Consider the following 15,834-nt stretch of genomic DNA (forward strand, 5'->3'; position numbering starts at 1 on the left):
ACGACCCTTTGTGTGAAGAAGTGCTTCCTGAAATCACGCCCTTAAAGGTCTGTCTCTAAGGTTCTGGCTCCTTGTTCTAAACGCCTTTTTGCACCCCACCCCCTCCAACTAGAGGAAATAGTTTTTCTCTCTAATGATCTTATCAACGCCTTTAATCATCTGAACTATCTCAGTTAGACAGGTCACTGGTGAGACCACATCTGGAGCAGTGTACAGTACTGATCATCTGTCTTAAAGAAAGATGTGAATGTGTTAGAACCAGTTCAGAGAAGGTTCACTAGATTAATACCACGAATGGGCGGGTTATTTTGAGAAAAGGTTGGACAGGCCAAGCTTGTATCCGCTGAGGTTTAGAAGAGTGAGAGGCGACTTGATTGAAATCTTAAGACCCTGAGGGGTCTTGCCAGGGTGGATGTGCAGAGGGTGTTTCATCTTGTTGGAGAATCTAGAACTAGGGGTCACTGTTTAAAAATAAGGGATCACTCATTTAGGACAGAAATGAGGAGAAGTGTTTTCTCAAGAGTTGAGAGTCTTTGGAACCCTCTTCCTCAAAAGGCAGTGGCAGCAGAGTCTTTGAATATTTTTAAGGCAGAGCTGGATAGATTCTTGATTAAGAAGGGGGTGAAAGATTATCGGGGTTAGGCGGGAATGTGGGGTTGAGGTCACTATCAGATGAGCCATGATCTTATTGAATGGCGGAGCAAGCTCGAGGGGCTGAGTGGCCTACTCCTGTCTTAATTCGTATGTTTGTATGTTTAAAAAAGACTCTCCTCATAATTTAACCCTTTTAGCCCCTGTAACTGTTTCAACTTTGGCGCAGCCAAAAAATATTTTTTGCCGCAGTGCCCAGAACTGAACGCAGTGACTCTAGCTGTTGCCCAGGCAGTGCTATGCTGCTTATCCACACTAACGTACCTGTGTTTGTTTGTGTCTGCAGCAGCAAAATGTCTCAAGGCGCATAAAGAAATAAGAGAACTTGGTCAAAGAAGGGGGACATCTGAGGGGAGAGATGCCAAGAAGCAAAGAGACTTGGGGAGGGAATTCCAGTGCTCAGGGCCTTGGCAGCTGAAGGCACCGCCACCAATGGCGGAGCCCAGAATTGGAGGAGTATCGAGACCTCCGAGGTGGTTACTTGAGGATTCCAGGCCTCGGAGGGGGTGCAGCTCCAACTTCCCTGGATGAGTGCAGCTCCAACAATACTCGAGAAGCTCAACGCCACCATCCAGGGCAAAGCAGCCTGCTTGATTGGCGCTCCCTCCGCCAATGTCGCGCAGTGGCAGCAGTGTGTACCATCTCCCAAGATGCACTGCAGCAACTCATCAAGGCTCCTTGGCACCTTCCAAACCCATGACCACTACCACCTAGAAGGACGTCAGCAGACACATGGGACCACCGCCACCTGGAAGTTCCCCTCCAAACCACTCACTCCTGACTTGGAACTATATTGCCGCTCCTTCACTGTCGGCTGGGTCAAAATCCTGCAACTCCCCCCCCTAAGAGCACTGTGGGTGTACGCACAGCGCATGGACTGCAGTGGTTCAAGAAGGCGGCACCTTCTCGCGTGCACTTTGGGAGAGGCAATAAATGCTGGCCTAGCCAGTGACACCAACATCCCACGAATGAACAATAGCAAAAATTTCAAATTGCGCCATTGCTAGATTTGGAACCAGTGTACACCAGCGAGCGTGGAGGGTGAACAAGTCAGGATGTGGGCTGCAGAGTTTTGATGGCCAGGACTGTTGGAATAGCTGAACCTCAGCATGACAGGTTTGGATGAGGGTTCCAGCAACAGATGAGTTGAGGCAGTGGGCAGTTGGGCAATGTAATGGCAGTGGGTGGGGTGCGCCTTGGTGATGGTGTGGAGATGTGGTCTAACAGTTTTCTAGGCACTGCATTGCAGCGATTTTATTAACTGGCGCGACTGTTATTTTGGAGGGAAGCCTGTCAGGAATTGGACTCACCGTGTGACACGTAACCCAACGGATCGCTGTCCCATCAGGTGTATAACGGAGATTTCCAGAGCTGGGTCTTTTGGAACGGGGGTGGGGGTGCCTGTGGATGAGAAATGGGCGTGGTGGTTCTGAACTGGGTTTCAGCTGCTCCTGCCCGACTGAGTACACGTGAGAGGGCAGGATCGGCTTCAGACGGGATAACCTCACCTGGTCGAATAGTGGCTGGGAGGAGCAGGGGTGGCGATGTGGAATGTAATGTTGGATGACATTAAACTTAGCCGACAGCACAGAAACAGGCCATGTGGCCCACCGGGGTCCACACCCGTGTTCACGACCCTCCCACCGACCTCCCTGTCGAACCCCATCAGCCTAACCTTCCACTCCCAGCTATGTGCGTTTGCCTAGCTCCCACTGAAGTGCAGCTGTGTTGCTCGCCTCCCCATGGTAGCGAGTTCCACGTTTTCAATGCCCCCTCTGAGAAAAGAGTTTTCTCCTGAATTCTTGGTTGGGTTATTTATAAGTGACCACCTCGTATTTATGCCCACCCACACCCCACCCCTCCAAAGTTTGGGTCTGCTGTGCAAGGGGAAATGTGTTCTTTGCCTCGACTGTATCAAACCCTGCCTTAACTGTTGATAGCGCCTCTCGGGTCTGCCTCTTCTCTTTCCTGGAGACGAGACACCCAGCCTGTCAAGTCTTTTTGGGGCCTCTTGTGTATTTACAATTATAATCGCTCCACCATTGGTGGTCATGTTTTGCGTGGCCTAGGCCCCCAGGCTCTGGAAATTCCTCTGGGCACCCCCCACCCACCCTCCTCCTGGAAGCGACTTCTCAAGATGTAGCTGTGCGACCGAGCTTTTGGTCAGCTGACCCCATATTTCCCGAAAGTAGAAGCAAAATACTGCAGATAGTGGAGATCTGAAATAAAACCAGGAGGCAGTGAGAAAAGCTCAGCAGGTCTGACAGCATCTGCTGAGAGAGAAGACGGTTAACGTTTTGAGTCCAATGTGACTCCTCTTCAGAACTATATTCATAACTAATATTTCCTTATGCGTCTCTGTATCACGCGTGGTTCTATAAAACGAACACATGAGCAAGGAGCAGGAGTAGGCTATTCAACCCCCCCCCACCCCCCCGAACCTGCTCCGCCATTCAATAAGGTCGTGGCTGATCAAATCTGCGTCCCACCTACCCCTGATAACCTATCACCCCACCCCCACCCCACCCTTGTTTACCACGAATCTATCCGCCGCCCCCCCCCCCCACCCCCGGGCCTTATGTTTTCAGTCAAGTCGCCTCTTATTCTTCTAAACTCCAGCGGATACGAGCCTAACCTGCCCAACTTTTCCTCCTAAGACAACCCGCCCATTCCTGGAATTAGTCTGGTAAACCTTCTCTGAACTGCTTCCAATGCATTTGCATCCTCCTTCAAAAAAAATAAGACCAAATACGGTACACTACTCTGGATGTGGTCTCACTGGTGCTCTGTGTAACTAATGCATAACCTCCCGACTTTAGTGTTCAATTCCCCTTGCATTCGTATAATGCTCCTGTTAAAGCACATTGAGCCGTTTCAGTGCATTAAAGACATTATGAATGGAAGTTGTTTTTTCCAGATAGGTAGAAGCGTTTCAATTCCATATATCTCGGTGAGTCAGCTTTGCATCTCCCATGGGGCCTTGATTTCCTTTCTAACATTGAGAGCGGACTGTAAGAAACAGCCAGTGTGATGTAAGTAAAGTAGCATGGCATTTCTATGACCTTCCTCCTCCTCAGCCCGCCTCCCACTCCAGCTGTGTGATGCCGGTCAGGAGTAGCCCCTCTGACAGGGCCGGCGTTCGCTCGCAGCTGTCCCTGCCGCAGGGTGGGACTCGCTCGGGGTGGGGTGCACTTGGAGCAACCCCCCCCCCCCCCCCCCCCCCCCCCCCACAGGTGGTACGCTCGGGAACACCCCCCTCTTCGGCGGGGTGGCGCATGCTTGGGGCACCCTCTGGGGCGATGTGTGCTTTGGGGAGGTGCCCCCATCACTGCTCTGACAGTGAGGCGTGTGCTCTCACAACCACATTCCCCCCCCCCCCCCCCCCCCAAAAAAACCATCCCAATGGTGCAGCATGCCCCCACCCCCAAAGCTCTGATGGGGTGGCACATGCTTGGCACCCTCCCCCTCTGCCCCCTCTCTCCTGATGGGCGGCACATACCCCCCCAACCCCTCCTCTGACAGGGTAACACGTGCTTGGAAACCCCACCTGCCCCCCGCTCTTGGTGGGGCAGTGCATGTTTGGCCCTCACCCCACTCCCTGACAAGGCGCCGCCTGCTCTGACCTGCCCCCCTGATGGGGTGGCATGCCCAGAGACAACCCCCTCCACCCCACCCCCTCCAGCAAGGCAGCACTCGCTCGGAACCACCCCCTCTGAGAGCGTGACGCTCGCTCAGAGCCGCCCCTCTGGCGCTGGGCAGTACCGGGGAAGCGCTGCACCGTCGGAAGGTGGGGGCAGTGCTGATGGAACATTGAGGCCAACGTCTGTCGCCTCTGGTGAACATAAAAGATCCTGCACCTGCTCTCTCAATGCGGAGCGGAGGGGGAAGATGTTGGTGCTGGGTGAGGGAGAGTGGGACATTCTCTTTAGCTCCCTGGCTACTCTGCACTTAATATCAGGTTGAGAGAACTCCCCTCATCTCCTCCTTCCAGTTTTAAAGCCACTTTTTAATCTGTCTCTACCTGGCCCTTGATGCCACACCTTGGCACTTCATGGAAGCTCTTTTGAAAGGCCACATAAACCGCGTGGGCTGCATTGCCTTTGTCTATCCTTCGTTAATTCTCCCCAGAGTCCTTTTTATTTTAGAAATCCTTGCTGACTCTTCATTATATTACGTAGGTTTTGTTTTCCGATCTGTGTAGTCAGATCGTATTTAAAGCCCATTCAGCCCAGCAGCCCCACTCCAACACTTCTACTCCTATTGTCTTCATCTCACCACATCAGCACACCCTTCTATTCCTTTCTCCCTTGTGTTTGCCCAGCTTCCCATTCAATGCATCTACAGAATTCACCTCAACCTCTCCCTGCGATGGCGAGTTCTGCGTTCTCACCAAGGATGGCGGAAATCTGGAACTCTCTTTTCCCCCCCACCCCGTAAGCTGGCAGGCCGAGTGAGGCTTTCCAAACGGAGACCAATAGATTTCTGTCGGGCAAGGTTGCGAATGGTTGTGGAACCAAAGCCAATGGATGCAGCTAAGGTACAGATCAGCCATGATCTAATTGAATGGCAGATTGCTTTCGAGAGGCTTCCTTCCGTTCCAGTGTTCACTTTCTTTTTACATTTGACATGTTCCTGCCTTCTCGTTGCCTTTCATAATGCCCTCTGTCCTCTAAGCTCCACGTTCCCTTTCGCTCATTGTCTCCTTTGTTGACTATGCACTTTGTATAAGCTTTTTTTATATTGTTAAAAATTCAGTATATTGAAATCTATCTACCTGTTATTTATCTGTGGTGTTGTCCTGTCTGCATTATTTTTTTTAAATGGAATGCATTTGTGCACTTTTGCTCTCACTCAAATATTGTCAGCCTTTCTCTCTTTGTCAATATTTTTCTCCAATTTACTTCTCCTTGGCCTATCCTTCCCTCAGAATTGACATTTTTCCAACCGTACTCTCTTGGCCTCTGTACTACCTATAACCTCGATTGTTACCTTGAGCCTTATTGTATTGTGATCACTACTACTTAATTGCTCTCCCACACTTGCTTCTCTTGCCTGCTCCCCCATATTTCCCTTTAATACATCTGGCGGTGGTTCCTCACTTTATTGTGCTGCTTGCAGCGTGGGTCAGAAGGAAGTCTTGTGCACAAAGTGAATCATAGAATAATACAACAATTGCATATATATTGCATCTTTAATGTAGCAATGCACCCCCCCAGCAATTAAGCATTATCAATGAACACATTTTTGACACAAAGCCACCTAAGGAGGAAATGGAAAAAGTGACCAACCGTTTGGTCAGATAAGTGGGTTTAGAGGAGTGCCTGAAAGGAGGAAGGAGAAGTGGAGAGATTTATGGGAGGAATTCCAGATGTTGAAGGCACAGCAGCCAGCAATTTGAGGCAGGGATGTGCAAAAGGCCAGAATGGGAGGAGGGGAAAGACCTGAGGGATTGTAGGGGCTGGAGGAGGTTACAGAGATAGGGATGGTTATAGGGGCTGGAGGTGGTTACAGCGATAGGGAGGGTTGTAGGGGCCGGAGGAAGTTACAGAGATAGGGAGGGTTATAGGGGTTGGAGGAAGTTAGAGATAGGGAGGGTTGTATGGGCTAGAGGCGGTTACAGAGATGGGGACAGTTGTAGGGGCTGGGGGGGTTATGGAGACAGGAGCTGGGGTTGTATGAGGCCATTAGGGCCATCATGCCTGTGCATCGCTCTTTCCCCGTAGACCTGCACTTGTCTCTTTTCCCCCCTCAAATGTTTATCCGTTTCTCTTTTGAAAATAGTTTTTTGAATGTTCTTCCACCACCCCTTCAGGCAGTGCATCCCAGACCTGTGTTTAAAAGCATGTTTCCTGTGTTGTTGCCTCTGGCCCTTTTGGCAGCCCCTTTAAATCGGCCACCTCTGAAACTGGAACAGTTTCTCTTCATTTACTCTGCCAGAACCCTTCCTGATTTTAACCCCCTCTGTTTCGGGGGGGAGGGGAGCGGGGAGGAGAACCCCAGCTTCTCACCACGTTAACTGCAGCCAGCTCCTCACTCTGGTACCATTCTGGTAAACCTATTAGGCATTCTCCCTAAAACCTTAACATTCTTCCTGCAATACTGCAGGTGAAGCCTAACCAGTAATTTATAAAGGTTATTCCATCCCCCCGTCACTTCCAGTGAATTGTGGAAGTCCCATCCCCTCTCCCCCACCAATTGAAGATTCTTTGGCCTTGCGCAGTCTCACTTACCTACACATTTCCCCCTCTACTCCCTTCCCACTGTCTAATGATCGGTCGCAGATTCCAAATATTGCGACTCATCATGTTTCCAGCCAATGGCAATTAAATAAAAAAGCCAAAGGCAAGTGTTTTGCCACTGATGCATACGATTGAAATGAAGCTTTGTCAAGAACTTGTTCATTGACGATGCTTAATTGCTGGTGGGACATTGCTACGTTAAAGATGCACTATGTATGCAATCGTATTATTCTAGGATTCACACTGTGCAGCAGACTTCTTTTTGAAGCGCAGGAAGTGAGGAACCACCGCCAGATGTATTAATTGGAAATATGGGGGAAGCAGGTCCGAGAAGCAAGTGTGGGAGAGCAATTAAGTAGTAGTGATCACAATACAATGAGGCTCAAGGTAGCAATCGAGATTATAGGTAGTGCAAAGTCCAAAAGAATAAGACTGGAAAAATGCCACACTAACTGTTTTGAGTACCTGTTGTCTTTTGACATTTGCATGCTTGTCAATCTTGCAGGGAATCAGTTTTTCTCTCTCTCTCTCTGTCTCGGTGGCCCACCCCACCAGCACTCTTCCCTATCTTTTCCAAGTAGCCAACAGTATTTAGTTGCCAATCCTGTGCTGGCTGCAGCCTTTTTCATCTCTAATGCATCTGTTTACTCCCCTGCTCCTCATTGGCAGAAGTGAGGAACTGGAGCTGATCCTCCTGTACGTTCCTGAACAGGCAACCGAAGGTGCTCTTTATTTTCCATAACTGGCATCTCATTTGTTTAATTCCTTTGACTGTTCTGGAGTGTATAGCCCTCGTCTTTCACCTTGCTCTCAACACTGCCCTTGGTCTTTGTTGTTCAAATCTTCCCCCCCCCCCGCCATTTTGTAACACGAACAGGCTGTTTGGCCCAACTGATCAATTCTGATGTTTTAAGCTCCGCACGAGAAAGGAATAAAAACGTGTAATTATATTGCGCTTTTCACAACCGCCAGGTGCCTTGCAGCCGATAAAGTACCTTTTGAAGTGCAGTTGCAGTTGTAATGTAGGAACCGTAGCAGTCAGTGTGTACGCACCAAATTCCCACAAACAGCCATGTGATCGTGAGCAGATAACCTGTTTATATTTTTCTTTTGTGATGTGGATTGAGGGATGAACGTTGGCCAGGACACCAAAGATAACTCCCCTGCTCTTCTCTGAGGTAGTGCCTTGGCATTTTGAAAAATATATATATATATCACCGTCTCCTGCCAGCGTGAGGTGGCAGGTGATACCCGTCTGCGCATTTGCGCTCGCCCGTGGACGCTGATGAAGCCAATGATGCCATTGGCCGGAGACGCAGTGTGAGCAAGACCCGTCGCCGTAGAAAAAATGCTTCTGTGGAACTTTTCAAACTTAGGCAATGAGTCCAGAAACTATAATTATATTCAAATCTGGATACGCATGAGCTTTCCCAGATTACCCAGAGTTAAGCCAACACGACATTTATATGCTGAATCTGAGCATTGTACATTCGATGTTTGGAGGCTTTCGTATTGATCTGTCAGTGCTTTTGAGTTGCCTCATGTGAAAGCACGTCGATGACTCAGTACTTAGAAAATGATGATATTACATAGAGGTTCGCTGCTTTACTAGATGGATGACCACGGCCGCTTTGGTTTTCAAAACACACATCACGTTCATTTATTTTTCATCACGAATAAAAGCCTTAGGCCCACGAGTATCGAAGGAACCGTAAAGTATAATTGATGTGAATTCTGGTCTCCGTCGCCCACAATGGCGTCACAGAGTCAATCAGCACAAGTGAGCACTGCACCCACCCAGGAAGCTTTTATAGATTTCGTTCATGGGATTTGGCTAGGCTGGCTTTTATTGCCCATCTCTGGCTGCCCTTGATGAGGTGGTGGTGGTGAGCTGCCACCTTGAACCGCACGGTCCACCCAAGCAGGTAGATGGGCCGTGGTTTCATGTCTCACCTGCAAGACGGGCACCTCCAGCAGTGTAGCACTCCCACGTGGCGGCGCAGCACTCCCTTGGCACTGCACTGGAGTGTCAACCCTGATTTTTTTTTTGTACTCAAGCCCTAGTGTGGGACTTGACCCGGGCACCGTGTGACTTCGATGGGGGGTGGTGGGGGCGGGGAGTGCTACCAGCTGAGCCATGGTGGGCCTCCTTCTCACCTGCCTTCATCTAACCCTGTCAACATATCCGATTCCTTTCTCCTCCGTGTTTATCCAGCTTCCCTTTGAATGGTGCTTATGCTATTCGTCTCAAACATTCCTGCTGGTTTTTGCCCCTCCCTGCGTGAGGTTTCTCCTGAGTTCCCTATGGGATTTATTAGTGACTCTCTATGGCTCCTTAGTTTTGCTGTCTCCCACATAAGGAAATATCTGCACCCAAAACCTTGCGAACGTTTTTAAGGCCTTTTCTGGGTCACCCCCTCCCCCTCAAGGTGTCCTGTCTCTGAGCAAGGAGCCGCTGTCTTGTTCAGACTTTCCTGGGCGCATCCCCTCTCTGATCTGGTATCATTCCAGTACATCCTTGTTATGCCATTTTTAAGTCAGTCTCTGCCCATTTTTGTAATATGGAGACCAGAACTGTTCATGGTGCTCCTAACTCATCTCTGCAATGGCATGCTGGGAACGTCACTGGATGAGTAACGCAGGGTCTAGGCTAATGCTCTGGGGGACATGGGTTCAAATCCCACCACAGCAGTCGGAGGAGTTTAATTTTGGTCAGTGAAATCTGGCATTGGAAGCTGGTCTCAGTAACGGTGACCAAGGAACTATCATTGACTGTCGTAAAAACCCATGCCGTTTACTAATGCCCCTTGAGGGAAGGGAGTCTGCCGCCATTGCCTGGCCTACGCGTGACTCCAGATCCACAGGAATGCGGTTGACTCTGAACTGTCCTCTGAAATGGCCTAGCGAGCCATTCAGTTCAAGGACTATTGGGGATGGACAACAAATGCTGGCATTGCCTGCGGTGAGCGCATCCCACGAAAGAATAAATGACGAAAAGAAAAACTGTGGCCTAACCCAAGTTTGAGGTTTTTAGGAATTTGGAAGGAATTGACGAGGATAGATGAGCGAAAACTCTTTGCTTTGCCTGTGTGGGAGCTGTTTAGGACTGAGGGAGTGCGGGGGCGATGGATGGTGCGCCTCGCGTAGATGTACGGAACTCTCTCCTTGAATAGCAGTCCGTGTTCGCTCAGTCAATAATCTCAAATCTGAGATTGATAGAAGTCGACCAGCTAAGGGTACGGACATACGAGTTGGAAGTAGGAATAGGCCACTCGGCCCCTCAAGCCTGCTCTGCCATTCAATAAGATCACGGCTGACCTGATTTTAACCTGAAATCCACATTCCTGCCTACCATAGATAACCTTTTCACCCCCTTGCTTGTCAAGAACCTATCCACCTCTGACTTAAAAATATTCAAAGACCCTGCTTCCATCGCTTTTTGAGGAAGAGAGTTCCAAAGACTCTCAACCCTTAAGAGAAAAATGTTCTCCTCATCTCTGCCTTAAACGAGCGACCCCTTATTTTGAAACAGTGACCCCCTAGTTCTAGACTCTTCCTCAAGAGGAAACATCCTCTCTGCATCCCCCCTGTCAAGACCCCTCAGGACCTTGGAGGTTTCAATCAAGCCGCCTGTTACTCTTGTAAACTCCATTGGATATAGGCCTAACCTGTTCAACCTTTCCTCATAAGACAAATCACCCATTCCTGATATTAGTTTAGTAAATCTCCTCTGAACTAATGCATTTACATCTTTCCTTAAGTAAGGAGACCAACACTGTACGCAGTACTCCACATGTGGTCTCACCAGTGCTTATATAACTGACGCACAATCTCCCTACTTGTGTAATCAACTCCTCTCGCAATGAACAATAACCTTCTATTAGTTTTCCTAATTACTTGCTGGACCTGCAGACTGGCTTTTTGTGATTCATGCACCAGGACACCCAGATTCCCCTGAATCTCTGAGCTCTGCGACCTCTCCCCACTTAGATAATATGCATATTTATTCTTCCTGCCAAAATGGACAGTTTGACAAATGCCCACATTATATTCTATTTGCCCACTCACTTAACCTAACTAAGTCCTTTTTTCTTGTATCATCAGCAAATTTGGCAACCATCCCAACCATCTCTTCGTCCAATTCATTGATATATATCATAAGTCGAGGTCCCAGCGCTGATCCATGTGGCACACCACTCGTTACATCCTGCCAACCAGAAAAAGACCCATTTATGGCTACTCTCTTTCCTGTTAGCCAGCCAATCTTCTATCCGTGCCAATATGTTACATCATGAGCTGTTATTTTCCACAATAACCTTTGCTGTGGCACCTTATCATATGCCTTCTGGAAACCTAAGTACAGTACACCCCCTTTATTCACAACACACGTGACTCTTTCAAAGAACTCCAATAAATTGGTTAAACATGATTTCCCTTCCACAAAACCATGTTGACTCTGATTACCTTGAATTTTCCTCAGTGCCTTACAATAATGTTTTTAATAGATTCTAACATTTCCCCTATGACAGATGTCAAACTTCTTCTTTACTCATTCATGGGATGTGGGCTTTGCTGGCTTGGCCAGCATTTATTGCCCATCCCTAGTTGCCCCTTGAGAAGGTGGTGGTGGGTGAGCTGCCTCCTTGAACCGCTGCAGTCCCTGTGGTGTAGGTACACCCACAGTGCTGTTAGGGAGAGTTTTCCAGGATTTTGACCCAGGGACAGTGAAGGAATGGCCGATTATATTTCCAAGTCAGGATGGTGAGTGACTTGAAGGGGAACCTCCAGGTGGTGGTGTTCCCATGTGCCTGGTGCTCTTGTCCACCTTCAGGAATATTTCTGTCTATTCACTTGCCTACCCATTAGAATTGTAGCACTTTTATTTCATGTTACCTTGCTCTGTAGCAAAATGAATCAGTTTGCTTTGCACTTCTCTGCATTCAACTGCATCTGCCATTTGGCTGACTGATTTATCAGTCTCCTGGAGTCTGCTGCTATCTCCTCCTCGCTGTGTGTGTTAGTTACCCCACCCCGTTTCATCAGCGGACTTAGAAGTTACGCCCAGAGGTCAGATCATTAACAGGTGCCAAAAGCAAAAGTAAACACCCTTTTTTAATTGTCCCCTCTTTTTAAAAAAAAAAACTTGTATCTCTTTTGTAATGGCAACTCAACAGCACACTTAATTAAAAACAACACTTTTTCGAGAAGCAGAATTGTGAAAGGTATTTATCCGATTCTGCCTGTTCCACACAGACCCTTTTAGTGGGAGGCTCTGAGGCTGTTCTCCGTCAGGAGGTTGTTCTCTGTCGGGCGGTTTATTCACCCAGTAGTGGAGACTGAGCAGTAATTGAGTCAGTGACTCATGCTGCTGCCTTGGACTTGTAAACTCTGAAACTGCACCTCAATACACACCTCCACGTTGTACATCGGTCGATTTTATTAACAAACATCAAATAAGATGTCTCAACTGTGGCTTAGTGGGTGGCGCACTCACCTCCAAAGTCGTGGGTTGAAGTCCAACTTTAGAGACTTGAGCACAAAAATCTAAGCTGATAGTCCAGGTCAGTACTGAGTGAGCTGTGCTGTCAGACAATCAGCACTGAGGGAGTGCTGCACTGTCGCACGATAAGCAATGAGGGAGTGCTGCACTGTCAGAGGCTCAGTGCTGAGGGAGTGCTGCACTGTCTGGGTGTCAGTACTGAGGGAGTGCTGCACTGTCAGAGGATCAGTGCTGCACTGTCTGGGGTCAGTACTGAGGGAATGCTGCACTGTCAGACTGTCAGTACTGAGGGAGTGCTGCACTGTCAGAGGGTCATTACTGAGGGAGTGCAGCACTGTCAGACGCTCAGTGCTGAGGGAGCGCCGCACCGTCGGAGGGTCAGTGCCGAGGGAGTACCACACTGTGGGAAGAGCAGTGCTCACGGTGCACCACGCACTACTGAACATTTCGACTTGCTAGATTAGACTTTAAACTGAAACCTCACGTGCTCCTTTGGACGTGGAAACATAATCTGAGCGTTAATTTGTCAGAGGAATGGGTGGGGGGTGTGGGGGGGAGTTCTCCCCAGTGAGTTGGGGCAAATATTGATCCCCTCCCCACCAATGTCACTTCTTAAAAAAAAAACACGCAGATGATCTGGTTATTTTTCCCTGTTGGTGCGACCTTGCTGTGTGCTGATTGGATGCTGATTTTCCTAATATAACAGGGACCACGCTTCGTTAGATATAAAGCACTTTGCGATGACTTCAAGTTGTGAAAGGTGCTATGGAAATGCAGCTTGGGAAAGGGGGTTACAGCGACTTGGGAAGCCTGGAGAAGGTGGCGGCATTCTTGCAGCACAGAAGGTTAAGGGGGTGGGGTGTGGGGGAGATTTAAAAGAGGAGTTCGAAATCGAGGCTCAATAGCGAGAGCGGATGATGAGAAACTGTTGGCGCTGGCAGCAGGGTTGGTAACCAGGGAGCACAGATGAAGTTAAGAATGAGAGTCGGGGTGGGGTGTGGAGACGAAAGGGGAATTGGATCAATGCTCGATGATGGGGAGAAGGTTTACAGGGCTTTGGTGGGGCGGGGAAGCATGCGGGAGCGAGACCTTGGTAAGGGGATCAAAGGTTACGGGGAGAATGGGGTTGAGAAACTTATCAGCCATGATTGAATGGCGGAGCAGACTCGATGGGCCGAATGGCCTAATTTCTGCTCCTATGTCTTATGGACCGCTTCGATGCGGGATCTTTCAACAGGCGCGATGGGCCGAATGGCACCCCCCTACCCCGTTACTGATGGAGACTTGGGTTTGTTCCAGGCGCCTTTGGTGACCTGGAGATGTCCCAAAGCCCTTTGGGGCCCCTGAAGGGGCCTTTCACTTGGGCAGTGCAGCCACGGCTAGAAAGACGGCAGCCAATTTGCGCACAGTAAGACCCCACGATTAACCTCCCCTCTGAGCAGCCCAGGGCCCCGGGGCCAACTGGACTCTTGGGGCGGAGCGGGGACCCTGCGCTGCTCCTGGGTAATGCGCTGACCCCGCTGAGCTGCGTTTGTTTGGAGGCAGCCAGTTCCCTCCCTCCATTCAAGTTGTGTCGGCGCCTGTCCTCCGCTCCCTGTGTCCTCCGCTCCCTGTGACCTTCACTAGCTCCCGATAAGATAAGCGACTCATAAGCAATGGAGACTCTCGGGTACCTGGCCTGGCGCTGCCTGGTACCAGCTCACACCCATTGTGTGCCTCTCACTCTAGATGGGTGAACGAGACAATTTAATAACTTGAGAATTTGCCTGAAGTTATTTTTAGACAGCGCTGTGCTTTCCTCCTCACTCCCTCTCAGCCTCAGTGTCTGTCTCGGCGGCGCCGCCCCTCTCTCTCTCCCTCTTTCTCTCCCTCCCACACTCCCTCTCTCCCTCCCTCTCTCCCCCCTCGTCCCCCCTCTCTCTCTCGTCCCCCCTCTCTCTCTCGTCCCCCCTCTCTCTCTCGTCCCCCCTCTCTCTCTCGTCCCCCCTCTCTCTCTCGTCCCCCCTCTCTCTCTCGTCCCCCCTCTCTCTCTCGTCCCCCCTCTCTCTCTCGTCCCCCCTCTCTCTCTCGTCCCCCCTCTCTCTCTCGTCCCCCCTCTCTCTCTCGTCCCCCCTCTCTCTCTCGTCCCTCCTCTCTCTCTCGTCCCCCCTCTCTCTCTCGTCCCCCTCTCTCTCTCGTCCCCCCTCTCTCTCTCGTCCCCCCTCTCTCTCTCGTCCCCCCTCTCTCTCTCGTCCCCCCTCTCTCTCTCGTCCCCCCTCTCTCTCTCGTCCCCCCTCTCTCTCTCGTCCCCCCTCTCTCTCTCGTCCCCCCTCTCTCTCTGGTCCCCCCTCTCTCTCTCGTCCCCCCTCTCTCTCTCTCGTCCCCCCTCTCTCTCTCTCGTCCCCCCTCTCTCTCTCTCGTCCCCCCCCCCTCTCTCTTCGTCCCCCCCCCCTCTCTTCGTCCCCCCCCCCTCTCTCTTCGTCCCCCCCCTCTCTCTCTTCGTCCCCCCCCTCTCTCTCTTCGTCCCCCCCCTCTCTCTCTTCGTCCCCCCCCTCTCTCTCTTCGTCCCCCCCCTCCCTCTCTTCGTCCCCCCCCTCTCTCTCTTCGTCCCCCCCCTCTCTCTCTTCGTCCCCCCCCCTCTCTCTTCGTTCCCCCCCCCTCTCTCTCTTCGTCCCCCCCCTCTCTCTCTTCGTCCCCCCTCTCTCTCTCTTCGTCCCCCCTCTCTCTCTCTTCGTCCCCCTCTCTCTCTCTTCGTCCCCCCCCTCTCTCTCTTCGTCCCCCCTCTCTCTCTCTTCGTCCCCCCTCTCTCCTTCTTGTCCCCCCCCCCCTCTCTCTCTCTTCGTCCCCCCTCTCTCTCTCTTCGTCCCCCCTCTCTCTCTCTTCGTCCCCCCTCTCTCTCTCTTCGTCCCCCTCTCTCTCTCTTCGTCCCCCCTCTCTCTCTCTTCGTCCCCCCTCTCTCTCTCTTCGTCCCCCCTCTCTCTCTCTTCGTCCCCCCTCTCTCTCTCTTCGTCCCCCCTCTCTCTCTCTTCGTCCCCCCTCTCTCTCTCTTCGTCCCCCCTCTCTCTCTCTTCGTCCCCCTCTCTCTCTCTTCGTCCCCCCTCTCTCTCTCTTCGTCCCCCCTCTCTCTCTCTTCGTCCCCCCTCTCTCTCTCTTCGTCCCCCCTCTCTCTCTCTTCGTCCCCCCTCTCTCTCTCTTCGTCCCCCCTCTCTCTCTCTTCGTCCCCCCTCTCTCTCTCTTCGTCCCCCCTCTCTCTCTCTTCGTCCCCCCTCTCTCTCTCTTCGTCCCCCCTCTCTCTCTCTTCGTCCCCCCTCTCTCTCTCTTCGTCCCCCCTCTCTCTCTCTTCGTCCCCCCTCTCTCTCTCTTCGTCCCCCCTCTCTCTCTCTTCGTCCCCCCTCTCTCTCTCTTCGTCCCCCCTCTCTCTCTCTTCGTCCCCCCTCTCTCTCTCTTCGTCCCCCCTCTCTCTCT

This window comes from Cetorhinus maximus, unplaced genomic scaffold (assembly GCF_964194155.1).
Source record: "Cetorhinus maximus unplaced genomic scaffold, sCetMax3.hap1.1 HAP1_SCAFFOLD_1366, whole genome shotgun sequence".
NCBI classification, from domain to species: Eukaryota; Metazoa; Chordata; class Chondrichthyes; order Lamniformes; family Cetorhinidae; genus Cetorhinus; species Cetorhinus maximus.